Source organism: Dipodomys ordii, unplaced genomic scaffold (genome assembly GCF_000151885.1).
Source record: "Dipodomys ordii isolate 6190 unplaced genomic scaffold, Dord_2.0 Scaffold145, whole genome shotgun sequence".
Taxonomy (NCBI): domain Eukaryota; kingdom Metazoa; phylum Chordata; class Mammalia; order Rodentia; family Heteromyidae; genus Dipodomys; species Dipodomys ordii.
This window is the reverse complement of record NW_012267361.1, coordinates 1,819,098-1,837,264: the sequence shown is the minus strand read 5'-3', so window position 1 is coordinate 1,837,264 and position 18,167 is coordinate 1,819,098. Positions and strand designations below refer to the sequence as shown.

General features: G+C 33.6%; 1 protein-coding gene across 3 annotated transcripts in view; it reads left to right on the top strand.

The window, feature by feature from the left end:
• Positions 1 to 18,167, top strand: part of Fstl5 (follistatin-like 5) — a 790,918-nt gene that overhangs the window by 400,094 nt on the left and 372,657 nt on the right. The window lies entirely within an intron of this gene.

The window sequence follows — 18,167 nt, the reverse complement described above, 5'->3', positions numbered from 1 at the left end:
CTTGCATTCATTAAAATGAATAATTATATTTACATGAAAGTACTTTGAAATAATTTATGTATGTTTGAGTTGCTTAATGTATCTTAATATTGCCTAATTATACTTGAAAGAGCAAAGTTTTGACAATGATTGGCTAACATACATTTTCTGTCAAGTTATTTATTAAGAATAATTCAAGCCAGGCAGGAAAGTTCATGAGACTCTTATCTCCAATAAACCAGCAGAAACTGGAAGTGGCACTGTAGCTCAAGTGGTAGAGTGCTAGCCTTGAACTGAAGAGCCCAGGGACAGCGCTCAGGCCCAGAGTTCAAGCCCCACGACCGATAAAAAAAAAAAAAAGAATAATTCAAGAGAAAGATCACAAACCACAAAATGAAAAGTGAAGAATTAGGAACTCTGTTCAAGAGAGAGGCAGAAAATATAAATTAACTAGTTGATATTTGAAAGTAATCAAAGAAGCCATTGCTTTATAATACTAGCTACTTAGTTTGAGTTCAGAGGCCACCCCAGGCCATGTGTGTGTGTGTGTGTGTGTGTGTGTGTGTGTGTGTGTGTGAAAATAAAATATGTTCTTGTATTAAAAAGTTTCTATAGAGGCCTTTGGCAACTTGTTATCTACCAGTTGACTAAAACTGGAAAGTCATTTAAATCTACTATTTTTATAATATTTATATAAATATAATTTTCTTACATAGGTTTTTGTTAAACTTGGTTTATATACTATTGGATACAAACTAATAGATGAGAAATAGTTAAGTTTGTACACTTTTTTTTTTTTTTTGGTCAGTCGTGGGACTTGAACTCTGGGCCTGGGTGCTGTTGCTGCGCTCTTCAGCTCAAGGCAAGCACTCTACCATTTGAGCCACAGAGCCAATTCCAGTTTCCTAGTAGTTTATTGGAGATAAGAGTCTCATGAACTTTCCTGCCCGGGCTGGCTTTGAACCATGATCCTCAGATCTCAGCCTCCTGAGTAGCTAGGATTACAGGCGTGAGCCACCAGCACCCGGCCAATTTGTACACTTTTTAGTTGAAGGAAATTCCAGACAGTTAATATTTAATAAAATTTCATTTTCACTCAATCCTGGAATGAAAAGCTCATAACAAGAAATCATTAATCCTTTAACTAATATACAAGACTATTATTTTAAAATTAGGAAAATGAAGCAGCTTTATTATTCTTTGTTCAGATGAAGAAACTAACGTGTAGATAAATGAGAAAATATATCATGAGTTTATAGTCAACATCATTTCAAGTAATTGTCAAGGTCCATGTGTTTACCATCAAACTTTTCTTGGAGTAGCAAGGAGTCTTTTGTTGATCAGATAAGCAGATAGACTGAGAGACAGATCTTCATTTTGTGAGAAAAACATACCCACACGTACACATATACATATATCTATATACATAACAGTGTATTTTAGTATATTTTGTATGGCACTATAGTATATTTTATTTAGTAAAAACATGCAAGATAGAAGACATAGATGTTATAGGAAATGTATTTAAAATGCTGAGTTGAGAAAGTAAGGTAGTAGCAATTGAATCAGTCTTCAGAATGAGTAGATTTGAAGTCTGTGTGATGATCAAAGGTAAATAAAAGAAGGAACATAGATGAGGAGGACATTTCACATTCTGGAGTTGAAACTTTCTTAAAATAGACTTTTTATTACTATTATTTCTTTTGTTTCTTGCATACTTTATTTTATAATTTTGTTTTTTAATTTTTAAATTACCTTTAAGTAGTTGTACAAAGGAGTTTCTATTTTACAATGCAGTTTAGAAATATAACATACGTTGATTAATGTCACCCCTTTCAAAATTTTCAACCATCTCTCCCTACTCATCTGTACCCTTCTCCTTAATTTTATAGAAAATACATTGGATTCTGGTCTGCATTTTACCCTTCTTCTCCTCTTTATTCTCCCACCTCATTCTACTTGACCCCTCCCCCCATCCCTTTTGAGCACCCACTTCCTGATGCTTTATCTTGCTAAATTTTGATTTTGGCTTTCTAAGGATTTACAATGTTTGAGGTCTCCCTTGAATCTACCATATTTCAGTTAATATATCTGCATACACTTGCATATAGCCTAATGTACTTAAGTTGGTTTCAGCTAAATCTAGCTTCTAAATAATAGAGAAAATACCAGTCTTTTGACTCTCTGGGCCTGACTTGCTTCGCTTGACATAAAGTTTTAACAAATCTTTTTATTTCTTTATAAATCCCACAGTATCATTCTTTCTGATGAATAAGAAATATTCTATTGTGTAAATAGACTACATTTTCTTGATCCATGCATCTATTGAGGGGAATCTGGGCTGATTCCACACTTGACAACAATAAATAGTGGAGTAATCAACATAGTTGTGCTGGTGTTTTTAGTGTATCTTGGTTTGTAATCTTTTGGGTTCATGCTCAGGAGTGGAATAGCTGGATTATAAAGGAGTTTGATGTTTGATGTTTAAGGTTTTGAGGAACCTCCACACTCCTTCCCAGAGTAGCTGACCAAGCTCACATCCCCATTAACAGTGTATAAAAGTTCCTTTTGGCTGATCAACACCAACATCTGTTATCATTTGTTTTATTGAAAATGGTCATTGTAACTGTGGTGAGGTGAAATTTCAATGTTTTGATTTGAATTTCCTTTTTTTTTGTCGGTCATGGGGCTTAAACTGTGGGCCTAGGCACTGTCCCTCAGCTCTTCAGCTCAAGGTGAGATCTTTACCACCTGAGCCACAGCACCACTTTGGGTTTTCTGGTAGTTAATTGGAGATAAGAAAGTCATGGACTTTCCTGCCCAGACTGGCCTTGAACCATGATCCTCAGATCTCAGCCTCCTGAGTAGCTAGGATTACAGGTGTGAGCCACTGACACCCAGATTGCATTTCCTTTATAGCCTGACATGTTGAATGTTTATTCATGTGTCTATAGCTATTTTTACTCCTTCTGAGAAGACTCTCTTTAACTCATTAGCACATTTATTAACCAGGTTGTTTTCTTTTGAGGGTTAATTTTAAGTTTTCTGTATATTCTAGATATTAAGCCATTGTCTGATCTGTTGTTGGCAAAGCTTTCTCCCATTCTGTAGGCTGTCTTTTGTGTTTGGAACATTCCTCAATATAATGAAGACTGTGTATGTAAAGCCTACAGCCAAATTTACTCTTGATAGTGAAAAACTAAAATCGGGAATGAGGCAGGTTGCCCACTCTTTCCACTCCTCTTCAATATAGTACCCGAATTCCTAGCAAGAATAAAACATAAAGGGGATCCACATAGGGAAATATGAACAAAACTATCCCTTTCTGCAAATGACATGATCCTGTATTAAAAATCCCCTATAGACTCATTTGTTAAGCTACTCAAGGTAATTCAAAATGTTGGTAAATTTACAGAGTATAAAATCAACCCAAAATAAACACCAGTAAATTATTTTGTGTGCCAGCAAAGATTGAAATCAGGTGACCAACTCTATTTGCAATGACATCAACAAAAATAAAATACTTGTGAATTAAGCAAAAATGTAAAATATTTCTACAGTGAAAACTGAAGAAGACTTAAGGAAATGGAAAAACCTTCCATGTTTCTTATTGTTAATTATTGAAATAATTAAAATCATGGAAATGGCAATACTGTCCACAGCAATTTATACATTCAATGCAATGCCATCAAAATCCCAATAACATTATTCAACAAGATAGAGAAAGCAATGTAAAAAACTTCATATGGGAGAGCAAAAGACCCTGAATAGCAAAAGCAATCCTTAACAGGCAGAATAGTGCTGGAAGAATAACAATAATAAATTTCATACTCTACTATAGAGCCAGAGTAATGAAAACAGCTTGTTACCAGCATTAAGACAGGATTGAAGATGAATGGAACAGAATAGAAGGCCCAGAAATAAATTCACAGACCTACCACCACTAAATATTTGATAAGGGACCCCAAAATATAAGCTGGACAAAAGATAGCCTCTATGGGCTGGGAAGGTGGCTCAGTGGTAGAGCGCTTGCCTTGCATGCCTGAGGCCCTGGGTTCAATTCCTCAGCACCACATAAGGAAAAAGAAAAAAGCCGGAAGTGGTGCTGTGGCTCAAGTGGTAGAGTGCTAGCCTTGAGCTGAAGAGCTGAGGGACAGCGCCCAGGCCCAGATTTCAGGCTCCACGACCGGACCCCCCCCCCAAAAAAAAAGATAGCCTCTTCAAAAATTGGTGCTGGCAAGACTAGATATCCACATGCAGAATCACCAACATCAATTCAAAATGGATTAAAGACATCAAGGTAAGACTGGAAAGCCTAAAACTATTTTGGGAAGTATAGAGAAAACATTAGGGCTCCTGGGCACAGTGGGAAACTTTCTGAGTAAAGATTCAGAAACAGCAAATCAAAGAAAGACTTCATAAATGAGGCTGCATCAAATAAGTTTCTGCAAAGCAAAGTACACTATTTTTTTTCTTCCTAGTACTGGAGTTTGAACCCATGGCTTCATGCTAAATAAGATGACACGCTACTAATTATGTCATTATGATAGCCCCTTTATCATGTTGATTATTTTTGAAATAGGGTATTGATGTATGCATGAAGCTGGTTTGGACTTTGATCTTCTTATTGTGCTTTCTGACCTCACTGGGATGTCAAGTGACACTACACCCAGGCATTGTGATTCCTCTGTAGCCTAAGATGACTTGTGTGTTCCATCATGCCTAGTTATTGTTGTGTTATTACCTTTTATGTCCAGGCTGGCTTTAAAACACCACACTCCTTCAATCTTTATCTCTCAAAAAGTTATGATTATATGCTGGAGATATTGGGCCTGGCACATTTTTTTGGTCGGTCAGAGGGCTTGAACTCTAGGCCTGAACATTGTCCCTGAGCTCTTCAGCTCAAGGCTAGCACTCTACCACTTTAGCCACAGCGCCACTTCTGGTTTTCTGGTGGTTTATTGAAGATAAGAGTCTCATGAGCTTTCCTGCATGGGCTGGCTCTGAACCGTGATCCTCAGATCTCAGCCTTCTGAGTAGCTAGGATTACAGCCATGAGCCACCAACACCCAGCTACTTGGAACATTTTTAAACTCAAAAATATAATTTCCTGTCTTCTGAAACCCACCTCTTCACCCTAGAATAATTCAATTACCTACATATATAAAAGCAGTTGAAATCTGTAACAATGGCTTAATAATCTTAGGTGTAGAAAAATTCCAAAGAAGACAATGTTTTTACACTAATTTTCTAAGATCCCTATGACTCTTACATTCTAAGTAAGAGATAACTAAGATTCTAAAATTTAAAAAAGTTATTTAAAATCACAGAGCTTAATGATTATATTTGAAATGTCATTGTTCTTCATATAAAACAGTTCTTAATGGAGTATAGATTTGATAATTACATTTATATGGAAAAAAATTCATTTTTCTAGGAAATCACAATTGTTATTCTAAATTATTACTTATTGGGACCATTTATTAACAGCAGAAATAAGAAAAGAATATTACATTAACCTTTATAGATATTAGATCACTAATATATAAAAAATCTTTGAGAAAAATAGTAGGATTTGTGTTTTTTTGTCAGTTGTGAGGCTGAACTCTGGGCTTGGGTGCTTTCCCTCAGCTCTTCAGCTCAAGGGTATTGCTCTACCACTTGAGCCACAGTGCTACTTCTGGCTTTTTCCTGCTTATGTGGTGCTGAGGAATCGAACCCAGGGCCTCATGCATGTGAGGTTAAGTACTCTACTTCTGAGCCAATTTCCCAACCCCAATAGCAGGATTTAGAGATAAGAATTAATAATATTTCCATCAAAGATTAAAAGTGATGGTACAGATGGTAAGTATCAGTACTTAAAGAACCAGAGAGAAGTAAGTTAGCTTAAGTTGGTTGGGGTTTCTTCATTAGCTCCTGTTCCTTGACTTCACTATGCAAGACTCCACCTAAACTCTTGCTGGAGCAAGTATCTTCAGGCTACAGTTACTGAAGATCGGTACCAAATTGTTACCATATTTCATTTTATTCTGAAAATTGTAATTGTAGACATGTTTGCAGTGTGCAAGATCAAATTGCAATGTTTATCTCCACTTAAATATGTGCTCACAAATGTTATCACATTTATTTTAATTAATAGATATTCATTTGCATAATCCAATGTGATTTGAGTACATCAATGGCCTTAAACAAATCAGGATGATTGAAGTTTCTATATTCTATCATTACTCTATGTACACAATCACCTACTCTTCTTTAGTTATTCATTATGTAATATGTGCCATGGCACAGAAGAGTCTGTTACTTAGTAACTTCTTTCCTTGACACCTTTCTTGGGCTCCAAAATCACTAAAATATATTCCAAAAGCCCTTAGAAGTAAAGATCTCTATGTTAAGTGATTGAATTCAGGCATACCACATTCTCTCTTTAACTTAAATTTAAAATATGATACATTTGCAAATGTTCTTTTTACTAATGGTATTAAATTTTGATCATTTTTTAACACTTTAAAGACAAGTTGAATAGAGCATGTAATAGTTCAATTATTAATTGCTTTATATTTCTCTAAAATTTAGTCTGGAAGAATTTATTAAACATATTTTTAGATGAAAATCACTTCATTAGAGTCTGCTCTATTTAATAATATCACAGGGGGAAAGATATCCACCAAATAAATTACCTATAAAATGTTATCGTAAATAGAAAATTAACTAAATTTTAAACATATAAGATCACACATCTTTTCCTGGTTTTGTTTTGTTTGTATTATCTTGTTTTTGGTGTGTGTGTGTGTGTGTGTGTGTGTGTGTGTGTGTATACATGTGCTAGTGTGCACAGGCTTGAACTTAGGACCTGTCCCCAAGCATTTTTGAAAAGAACTGGCTCTCTACAATTGAGCAACAGCTCCACCATCAACTCTTTTAGGAAGTTGTTCGAGAAAACAGTCTTACAGACATCCCAGGGTGACTTAAAATCATGATTTCAGCTTCCTGAGTAACTAGAATGACATGCAAGAGCCACCTGTACTTGGACAGGTATGCTTTTAAGCAAAAATATTTCATTTGAATCTTCCAAATTACAAAGAAGTATTTTAGAGTGGTTGACCCTCAGTGGAGCTATCATCGTGATCATGCATGTTTAATCAATAAATGTTTATATGTTTGAACAAATTAAACTTGAAGATAATACTTAGAAAAATTTTTGCTGAAATTTTAATTTTTATCTATTATTTCCTTCATATTAGTAACTAGTAGTGTGATCTCTCAGTTAAAGGGATCTCTATCTTTACCATATTCATAGTAAAATTACATGTTTATAGTCAGGTACAATACGAAATTGAAATTTCACATAGGAATTAGAAGATGTGAGTGTTTAATAAAAATGAGAGATGGGCTTATAAATTTTCAAACTTCTTAATCAAATTACAAACTAAAATTTTAATAAAGCATTATTTGCTTTATTGATGATCAAAATTTCATAACTTTTTAAAGTGTGTTTTTTTTTGTTGCTCTACTTAAAGGAGAAAATTAAATGGCTTAAAAATCAAATAGAGAATCAGCTTTTATTCTCAACTGAATTCTAGCCACTTTACAGTAGTGTGTGTCCAATAAAATTATTTTTAGATATACATGTACATAAATACACATATATGTAAAACATAGCTTGAATATCTCTCTAACTCCCTTTCTCTCTCTCTTGCTCTCTTTCTGTATATATAGATAGATATATAGACTATTTACTCAAGATATCTTTTAATTGACTTTATTCAATTAAATATTGGGATATATTTTTAATAAATATACCACAATACCATTCCTTTGGTGGTTATCATTATTTGATATGACAATTTTGTCTTATTTTTAAAATAACATGCAAGTACTCAGTGTATTATAATTACTTGGCTATCGTTATTTCCTTAAAAACATCTATTTGAAAGATTAGACAAGGAAAAATTTTATTCATATATATAATATTATTTAAACTATTTTTATATTTAGATATTTTTATTACTTTTATTTGAAAATGCTAAGATCAGAGGGATTATACAGTTACATAAGACAGACAAAAAGTATATTTACTTATGGATTATGTCACCCCTTCTCTCACTTCCAGTTTTTTCCTCCCTATCCCATACATGTTGTTGGTGGGAGTGTAAACTTGTTCAACCAATTTAGAAAGCAGTATGGAGGTTCCTCAAAACACTCCACATAGAGCTCCCCTATGACCCAGCAATCCCACTTTTGCGCATTTATCCAAATGATCACAAACAAGACCACACTAAAGCTACCAGCACAATTATATTTATTGCAGCATTATTTACCATAGCTAAGGTATGGAACCAACCCAGATGCCCCTCAGTAGATGAATGGATCAAGAAAATGTGGTATATATACATAATGGAATTATATGCCTCCATCAGAAAGAATGACATTGCCCCATTTGTTAGGAAATGGAAAGCCTTGGAAAAAATTATATTAAGTGAAATAAGCCAGGCCCAAAGAAACATAGGTCCCATGGTTTCCCTTATTTGCATTAACCAGTATATGTCTGAGTCAAGCAGAAAAGGTCAGATAAGTTGATGTTAGGAAAATGAACCCCAAGAGAAGTATTCAATGTTTTTTTTTCTTTCATGCAATTATTTCTAACATATTTATAAGATGATTTCCTTGTTGCTTTGTATGTCCCTCCCCCAAGGTATAACCCCTGCTTTCACTGTATTTGATGTTGCTATAATTTGTGGAGGGGAAGGGAAAAACAAATAATTTAAATAGGGATACAGGTGGACCCATTTCAATAATGAGATATACAAGTTGTTATGTCGAAAAACTTTACAACTTTAGGGGGGAAGGATCGGGTATGGGGGTGGGGAATATGGGAAAGGATGTGAAGGGGAAACAAAGGAGGAGGCAGCAATGCTTGATCAGCAATGTACTCGTTATCTTGCCCATGTAATTGTAACCCCTCTGTACGGTATTTTCACAATAATAAAAAAAATTGAAAAAAAGCCAAAAAAAAAAAAAGAAATGAGAGGTCTAAAAGCTACAATACAGCACATATCTAGCATTCACAAAGACTTGGGTTATATTTTTAGCAACAGTCACACACATACATGCACACAAATATTTACACAGACACGCACATATACCAATACAAAAGAGTTCAATACAATATGTGTAAGGCCAGCATATACTAGGGTCTCTCACAAGTCTTGTCAGTGATAATTTGAATCATATATCATTTCCAGCTATAACTATGTTTCAAAATATTTTTCTCATTTTAATTAGTTGTATTAATAAATTAATTATTTCCCTTGCTTTTATGAAAAATGAAAATGCAATTCATAGACATGTTACAGTGTGAAACTCTTCATTTTAAGAGTGACAATTTCACTCTAAGTATTTCTGGTCAACAATTGTCACTGAATGATGTTTAGGGATGTTGTACCATTTATTCTACATGGGTTAAGGCTTTATATTCAGTTTGCTAAATAATAAAAAATCTTTTAAGGCTCTTAGGGAATTAATATACTACAATACAGATTTCCTAAGAATAATCTAGTGCTTAAGAAAGTAATGAGATATTTCCTGATTCCTTGGGTATCCTCAGTGAGCTGAAATGCAGAAACACAGGCAGGTGCTTATGGTTAACAAGATGGACATGATACACATACACTATCCTTATAGTGATTGAAGGCATGACGTTTTCATTGAAATTTCTCTAATGGATATTTCAAGAGTAGTAAAAAAATATTTCAAGAAGTAGCAGAATAAATTGTTAATCCCTTATCTGTCTGTATGTGGTTATTTTCAGTAAGGAATAAAAAAATATAGTTTAATTATTAAATTAACTTTGTGTATCTGACATTATTTTACTACTAATTAATTAGGTTGTGTATTACTCAACATTGAGAGTGACAAAATTTCTTATTGTATCCTTTAATTTATTACTGATGTGTATCAATGTAATGTTACTGCATGAGTAAATTTTTATCATAATCTACCATTAGAATCACCCTTAATAAATTTTGAAACAATGGTCGCCTATAATGTGTAAGAAAATTAAATTCATCTTAAATTTCTAGTAAATATTTTATATGAATATATTCTAATGAAATATTAAATTGTTAAAATTAATAAAGATATTATTAAAAATGAGGCAAGTCTTCTAAATCAAGTGCTGCCTGAACAAAGTTCATGGGCATTCAGTGATACACACCATCTGCAAATGTTCATAGTTAAGTGTGCCATGTGGGGTGCTGATGGCTCAAGTCTGTAATCCTAGATACTCAAGTGGTTGAGATTTTAGGATCATCCTTGGAAGCCAGCTGGTATAGGAAAGTCTTTGATACACTTATCTCCAATAAATTACTCAAAAGAGAAAAAAAAAAACAGAAGTGGAGCTCTGGCTAAAGGTGTAGATTGCTAGCCTAGAAGAAAAGGAGCTCAGGCACAGCATTCAGGCCCTAAGTTCAAACAGAGGCCTAGTAAAATACAAACAAAACAAATAGAAAACAAATATCAGAAATGAACCTGTGATGAATTTGGGGAATAAATGTCTAATTTGTTGAGTAAGAATGTATGAATTTGAGGACTATTCAGGAAAATTATTTTAACTAACTTGGTAAAGTATAAAGCTGACAATTTTTAGAACAGATTCTTACAGTATGTACATTTGAGATTTAAAAAATACTAAATTTGTATTAGTAATAATGTTATCACTAAGTTGTTTGTACTTGAGACATCTAAGTAAAGTGTCAATAATATTTACTTTGTCAAAATTCAAAAGAAACAAATTCTATAACTATACTTTTAGAAATCATATGTGTAATACAATTGATTTTGAACAGCAGAAACAATATCTGATCAATATGAAAATTTAAAATATTACCTTTAAAAAGTTCTTTTAAATAACGAAAATAAATAGACTGAAACAATTTCAAACTGACTTAAACTACAGACTTTTGACCTCTTCTACTTGTCCTAAACATATACTAGTTATTGCAGATAAGGGAAACGATGGGACCTATGTTTCCTTGAGTCTGGCTTACTTCACTTAATATAATTTTTCCATGTCTTTCCATTTCCTAACAAATGGAGTAATGCCATTCTTTCTGATGGAGGCATAGAATTCCAATGTATAAATATACCACATTTTCTTGATCTATTCATCTACTGAGGGGCATCTGGGTTGGTTCCATAACTTAGCTATGGTGATAATGCTGCGATAAACATAGTTGTGCTGCTAGCTTTAGTATGGTCTTGTTGGTGATCATTTGGGTAAATGCCCAAAAGTGGGATTGCTGGGTCATAGAAGAGCTCTATGTGGAGTGTTTTGAGGAACCTCCATACTGCTTTCCAGAATGGTTGAGCAAGTTTACAATAACGCACTAGGATTCCCCCCTCCAGCACTTGTTATTAGAGTTCTTGATTATAGACATTCTAACTGGGGTGAAAGGGAATCTCAATTTTTTTAATTAATAAGTTTTTTATTGTGAAAATACCATAAAGAGGGGTTACAATTACATGAGCAAGGTAATGGGTACATTTCTTATCAAGCATTGTTGCCTCCTCTTTTGTTTACCCTTATCATCCCTGCCCTCCCTTCTCCTCCCCCCCACCTGACTTAACGTTAATGTTGTTTTGATTTATATTACTTTTTTTTTGGGGGGGGTCCAGTCGTGGGCCTGAACTCTGGGCCTGGGCACTGTCCCTCAGCTATTCAGTTCAAGGCTAGCGCTCTACCACTTGAGCCACAGCACCACTTTTGGCTTTTTTTTTCTTTTTGCTTATGTGGTGCTGAGGAATCGAACCCAGGGCCTCATGCATGCAAGGCAAGCGCTCTACCACTGAGCTACCTTCCCAGCCCGATTTATATTTCTTTTATAGCTTGAGTAGTTGAACGTTTTTTTCACGGGTCTATTGACCATTCTTATTTCCTCTTCAGAGAAGTTTCTCTCCAAGTCGTTAGTCTCTTAATAATTGGGTAGTTATTTCTTTGAGGATTTGTGTTTGTGGGAGTTAATTTTTTGAGTACTAAGTGTATTTTAAATATGAGGGCCCTAGTCCGTTGTATAGCTAGTGAAGAACTCCCGATCTGTGAGCTTTCTATTAATCTTGCTTGCTATATCTATTGCCAGGCAGAAGCTCTGAAGTTTCATGCAATCCCATTTGTCCATACTTTCTTTGATTTGTTGTGTTTCTGGGTCTTTATTATGAAAATTTTGTCCTGTGCCAAGGAGGTCGAGATTTTCTCCTATTCCTTCCTGTAATGCTTTCAGGTTGTCTGCTTTGACTTTGAGGTCTTTGATCTGTTTGGACTTGATTCGGGTGAAGGGTGATATATTCAGGTCTAGCTTTAGTTTTCTACAGGTATTATTTGCCAACACAATTTACTGAAAAGGTTGTCCTTTAGCTCCCTTATCTAAGATTAGATGGCAATAGGTCTGTGGGTTCATTTCTGGGTCTTCGGTTCAATATCATTGGTCCTCAGTTCTGTTTTTATGCCAGTTCCAAGCTGTTTTGATTACTATGGCTTTGTAGTAGAGTTTGAAGTTTGGTAATGATATTCCTCCAACCCATTTCTTTCTGCTAAGGATAGTTTTTGCCATTTGGTTCTTTTATTGTTCCATGTAAATTTTTGGATTCCTTCTTCTATTTCCTTGAAGAATGGGTTGGGATAATGATAGGTATCACATCGAATTTGTAGATAGCCTTTGGCAGTATTGCCATTTTCATGATGGTAATCTTCCCAATCCAGGATCATGGGAGGTTATTTCACTTTCTAAATTCTGCTTTAATTTCCTTTTTTAGGATTTTAAAGTTTTCCTCATAGAGGTCCTTCACTTCTTAACACCTAGGTATTTAATTTTTTGTGGGGCTATTACAAAAGGAATTGCTTCTCATTATTGGCATACAGGAAAGGTATTGATTTCTGAGGGTTAATTTTGTATCCTGCTACTTTGCCAAAGTTTTGAATCATCTCGAGTAACTTGGGAGTGGAGTCCGTGGGGTTCTTTAAATACAAGATCATGTCATCTACAAAAAGGGAAAGTTTTACTTCATCTTCCCCTATTTGGATCACCTTTATGTTTGCATATTGTCTTATTGCTCTTGCTAGGCATTCTAATACTAAATTGAAGAGAAGTGGAGAGAGTGGACATACTTGTTTCATTCCGGAATTTAGATGAAATAGCTTCAGCTTTTCCCAATTAAGTACAATGCTGGCTGTAGGTTTGTCATACACAGCCTTTATTATATTGAGGGATGTTCAATGTATTCCTAGTTTTTCTGGAGTTCCCATCATAAAAGGGTATTTAATCTTGTAGAATGCTTTTTATGCATCTATTAAGATAATCATGTGATTATTATCCTTGCTGTTGTTGATGCGATCAATTATATTAATTGATTTGCATATATTAAATCAGCTTTGCATCCCTTAAATGAATCCTGTTTGATCATAGTGTATGATTTTTTTGATGAATTGTTGAAGTTGATTGGCCAAAATTTTGTTGAGAAGTTTTGCATCCATGTTCATCAAAGAAATGAATCTATACTTCTCTTTCATTGATCAGTCACTGCCTGTCTTGGGATTAGGATTATAATGGCTTCATAGAAGGACTTTGGTAGTGAACTTTCACTTTCAATTTTATTGAAGAGTTGGAGGAGTACTGCTTTGAAGGACTTGTAGTATTCGGCAGTAAATCCGTCTAGTCCTGGGCTTTTCTTGGGTTAGAAGTCTCTTATTGCTGTTTCTATTTTGATGCTTCACATGGGTCTGTAAAGTTGGTTTAACTCTTCTTGGTTTAGTTTGGGCATATCAATAGTTGCTAGGAATTCATCCATTTCTTACAGATTCTCAACTTATTAGCATAAAGATTTGGGAAGTATTCCATTATAATGTTCTGAATCTTGGTGGTGATATTATCATTATCATCTCTAACTTTGTTTATATGGGTGTGTTCTCTTCTTTTTTAAATAAGGTCTGTCAATTTTGTTATTTTTTTCAAAGAACCAACTCTTTGTTTTGTTGATTTTTTTTCTATTTTTCTGGATTCTAATTCATTTAATTATGCTTTAATTTTAATTATTTGTTTCCATCTACTGCATTAGGGTTTAGCTTTTTGCTCACTTTTAAGGAGTTTCAGAGACTTTGTTAAATTGATGGTTTAAGATCTCTCCAGTTTGTTGATCTAGGAACTCAGAATTATAAACTTGCTTCTGAGTACTGCCTTTGCTGTGTCCGAGAGGAGCTGGTGATTTGTGTGTTCATTATTGTTAAATACCATGAACATTTGAATTTCCTTTCTAATCTCTCCTATGATTCCCTGTGGTTCAACAGTGTGTTGTTCCACCTCCATGTGTAACAGGATTTTCTTTGTTGGTTTTTGGTGTTGAATTCTAATTTTATTCCCTTGTAGTCTGAGAAAATGCAAGTTATAATTTCAATGTTTCTGGATTTGGACAAATTTGCTTTGTGACCTAAAATGTGGTCTACTTTGGAGAATGTTCCATGTGCTGCTGAGAAGAACATGTAATCTGATACTGCTGGGTGAAATATTTGGTAGATGTCTGTTAAGTCTAGTTGATCTATGCAGTTGTTTAGGTCTGAGTTTTCACTGTTGAGTTTTTTGCTGGGATGAGCTATACAGTTGGGAAAGTGGTGTGTTAAAGTCCCCAACAATTAATGTCCCCAACAATTATGTGTGATTTGTGGGTAAGTAGTGTTTCTTGGATAAATTTGGGTTTTCCATGACTTGATGAGTAGATATTTTGAATTGTAATAGCCTCCTGAAGCAGAGATACCTTCATAAGTATATAATTACCTTCTTTATCTCTTCTATCTGATTTTAATTTGAAGTCTATTTTATCTGATATTAGGATTGCAACTCCTGCCTATTTATGGGGGCAATTTGCTTGGCAGATGTTATTCCAACCTTTCACTTTCATATGTTTATTTTGTGGGAAGATATGTCTTTTGCAGGCAGCAGATAAACAGATCTTGCTTTTTGATCCAACTAGACAGTGTATGTCACTCAATGGAGAGTTAATTCTTAACACATTTCTTAGTAAGTAAAAAGTATTATTTGGTGAACTTCCATTAAGAATCACGATTCTTTGAGGAAACTTCATGGTCCTTTCTACAGTGGTTGAATAAAGTTTACATTCCCATAAAGTGTATTATGGTTCTCTTTTAGTCACATACTCTCCAGCATCTGTTACTGTTTCTTTTCTTGGTAATATCCATTCTAATTGGGGTGAGGTAGAATCTCAGTGTTGTTTTCATTTGTATTCCATTTATTGCCATAGATGTTGAGCATTTCTTCCTGTGTCTATTGGCCATTTTTACTTCATCTTTTGAGAAGTTTCTCTTTAGCTCATTAGCCCATTAATTAATTGGGTTGTTGAGGGTTCATTTTAAGCTCTCTGTATATTCTGGATATTAACCGATTGTCTGATGTATAGCTGGCAAAATTTTTCTCCCATTATGTAGACTATCTTTTTAGCTTGTTGGCTAAGTCCTTGGCCAGGCAGAAATTTTTGGTTTGATATAGTCACATTTATCACATCTTTCTTTGACTCTCTATTCTTCTATTTACCCAAAAAGTTTTACCTGTGATAAGAAGGCCTAATATTTCTCCTACTCATTTCTGAGATAATATCATGGCATCAGGTTTTATATTTCAGTCGTCCATCCATTTGTATTGATGCTGGTGCCAAGTGATAGACAAGAACCCAGTTTCAGTTTTCTGAATGTGAATATACAGATTCCCAGGACCATTTGTTGAAGATGCTGTCTTTCTTCCAGGCTTTTTCGCCTATGCTATAGAAGTACCCTATAATACAAGAGTACTACCCTGTGCATTTATGCAAAAGATTACAAACAAGGATACTGTAAAGCTACCAACACAAATAGGTTCATTGAAGCACTATTTACCATAGTTAAGAAGTAGAATCAGCACAGATGCCCCTGATTGGATGAATGGATCAAGAAACGGTGGTGTATATACCTAATGTAATTTTTCTAATCTTGTAGAAATAATATTGTAGCAATTGTAATGAAATGTAAACACCTGGAGACAATTATATTAAGTGAATGTGGCTCACAAGGGCAAAGGTTGCATGTTTCTTTTCAGATGCAGAAGCTAGTATTAACTTATAAACTTATTTTTTGTAGTATGCAAATGTATGCAAACATATAACTGAAATATAGTAGATTTAAGGGAGAATTCAAATTTTGTAATTCCTTACAAATGCAAAGTCAAAGTTTAGCAAAATAAACACCAGGAAATAGGTATTTGAAAGGATTATGGTACGGTCAAGAGGAAAGAGAAGAAAAATGAAGAGGATAATACAATAAAAAATCAATTTATACCCTACAAATTAAGATAAGTGAGGGAAAGTGTAAGGTATGAGAGATAGGTGAGAATGTCAAAAGGGGTAATATTTATTAAGATGCCTTGTAATAAAAAACTGTGTTGTTAAATGACAACTCCTTTAACAAATTGAGCAAAACATATTCTTTTCCTGTCCTTCATAGACTGGCAAACAATTGAAAAACACAATTAAATATTTTAACATTTGTAACTGTATTTAAGCAGCAGGTGCAAGTACTCTACCTCTATCTGTAAATATTTGCAGATATTACCATTCCATATAGAAATTAAACAATTTGATCTTAACATAATACTTGAAAATTATTTTATATTACCATTGTTTTTCTGGGACTTCTAACTAAAAAAAAGAAAGAAAGAAAGCACCTGTACAACCAAACAAACTGTTCTAGGAAAATTTTTCGTGTGATGTCCCTTTAGTCTGTGGTTTCCCAATCTTTTACATCATGTAAACAATTTTTAAATCAAAACAAAATTTCAAATTATATTTAAATATATTATTCTAATATATCATTTTCAATATATTATTTGATTTACATATTATGGTTTTTGAAACATTTCAGTAGTCTATATAGACAGTGTGACTTAATTTGGTGTAAGTTATACAGATAAAGCAACTTACTAATTTTAATTGAAATCATTCTTCAAAAGCAGCAAAATTGTAAGTTTTTGCCCTATAATAAAGTAATTCTTGTTATAATAAAGATGTGTATTTCTTCTTCCAGAAACAATACACCCTTAATGCTAGAGCCAGAAATTGAAGTTGAGATTTTTTTAATTCCTAAAATTTATTTTATAGTTTCCAGTCTTGAGTCCTTTCACCATACCTCAATATAAAGGCAACTACTCAAAATCTGTTAACTCTGTATCCCATTAAAGTTTAATTCTAAAACTATGACTGTCACAGAATAATCTAGGGAAATGTTTTTATATTTGAAAAGAAATATGTTAGTGGGCTGAAACACAAGAGTTAATGAGTAAATATATGTTTTTCTAATAATAATTTTATTTTCTAATAACGTTTTTCTAACAATAGTAAAAATGATTAGGTTTTTGTCAGTGACTATCAGAGACTCAAATAGATAAAAATGAATAAAATTATTTTCACCTTTGAATACAAATAACTATTATATTGAATAATATTATATTATATTAGAATAATATTGCTCTATATTAAAGATTTGATCTAAAACTTGCTATTCTCTTTTATCACACTTTCTTAAAGAGGTAGATGTAAAATTGTTGCTAGGTCATTTATGTTATTTGGGTAAGGTATGGAAAATGTGCAGCACAAATATATGCAAAGTAATATATTCATACATTATGAATCCCTCACTATTCATATTTAATCATGCTACTTATAATGTACATAAAGCATCTTTCAAGTAAATACATTAATTTTTTAAAACCCTCAAAAACATGTGTTTTTTATGGCCTTATAGTAGTAGTGGAATTTAAAATTAGAGAATAAGAGATTAAATAATCTAAGCCTGTCAGTAATCAAAACAAGAACATTCACAAATTGGATTCTACTACAAGGGAACAAGGAGGTGAGTTTTATTATCTGTCTGCTATACTCTTTCAATTCCATGGTAAGCAGATGAAATTACAGAATTCTTGTGGAAAACTTATGATGTTTTTATGGTTTTGTTATTTGAGTGTAATCTGTGTATATAAAATTTTGCGACAGTATGTGATATATTTTTTAATTTAATTTAATTTTATTTGTGAACATACTGTACAGAGGGGTTACAATTACATGGGCAGGATAATGCGTACATTTCTTATCAAGCATTG